At 41.9% G+C, this 824-nt stretch overlaps 1 non-coding gene across 1 annotated transcript; it reads left to right on the top strand.

Moving 5' to 3' along the window:
- Positions 1-537: 537 nt before the first annotated feature.
- TRNAG-CCC (transfer RNA glycine (anticodon CCC)) lies at positions 538-610 on the top strand. Its single transcript has one exon. It is a non-coding gene; the product is annotated as a tRNA-Gly (tRNA).
- The last annotated feature ends 214 nt before the right edge of the window (positions 611-824 follow it).

Here is an 824-nt window from a genome sequence, read left to right as displayed (position 1 = left end):
AATTTGCTGTGTGCTGTGCTCAGTCACTCGGCCGTGTCCAACTCTTTGTGATCCCTTGGATTATAGCCTGTCAGGCTCCTCTGTCTATGAAATTTTCCAGGCAAGAATGCTGGAGTGGGTTGCCATTTCCTTCTCCAAGGCATCTTCCCAACCCAGGCATCAAACCTGCGTCTCTTGTGTCTCCTGCATCAGCAGGCTGATTCTTCACTGTGCCACCTGGGAAGCCCCATGCCATAACATACTTCTCCTTAACCTCTATATGCCCTGCTAGTTTTTGAAAATCAAATAACCAGATTTCCATGTTCAGATAGGACAATAAGGATTTAAAATGCTAATATCTATATTCTCAGAACATTAATCAATATTAATCATTCCATAATGCTTCCATTTTTAACTCACTTCTTTCACTTTTGACAACATGGATGGACTTTGAAGGCATTATGCTAAGTGAGATAAATCAGACAGAAAAAGACATATACTGTATGATCTCATTTATATGTGTTATCTTTAAGGAAAAAAAAGCCAAACTTTGGGATGTCCCTGGTGGTCCAGTGGCTAAGACTCTTGACTCCCAATGCAGGGGGCCCAGGTTCAATCCCTGGTCAGGGAACTAGATCCCCCGTGCTACAACAAAGATCGTACATGAGGCAATGAAGATCTCCAGTGCCACAACTAAGACATGGTGCAGCAAAATAAATTTTTTTAAAAGCCAAACTTTGAAACAGTAAAATGGTGATTGCTAAGAGCTGCGGGATGAGGGAAATGGGGAGATGTTGGTCTCAGGGCACAAGCTTCTAGTTTGTTCTAGATAATAAGTAAGTTCT

Source organism: Dama dama, chromosome X (genome assembly GCF_033118175.1).
Source record: "Dama dama isolate Ldn47 chromosome X, ASM3311817v1, whole genome shotgun sequence".
Taxonomy (NCBI): Eukaryota; Metazoa; Chordata; class Mammalia; order Artiodactyla; family Cervidae; genus Dama; species Dama dama.
Note: the sequence above shows the minus strand (reverse complement) of the source record. Positions and strands in the feature narration are given on the sequence as shown.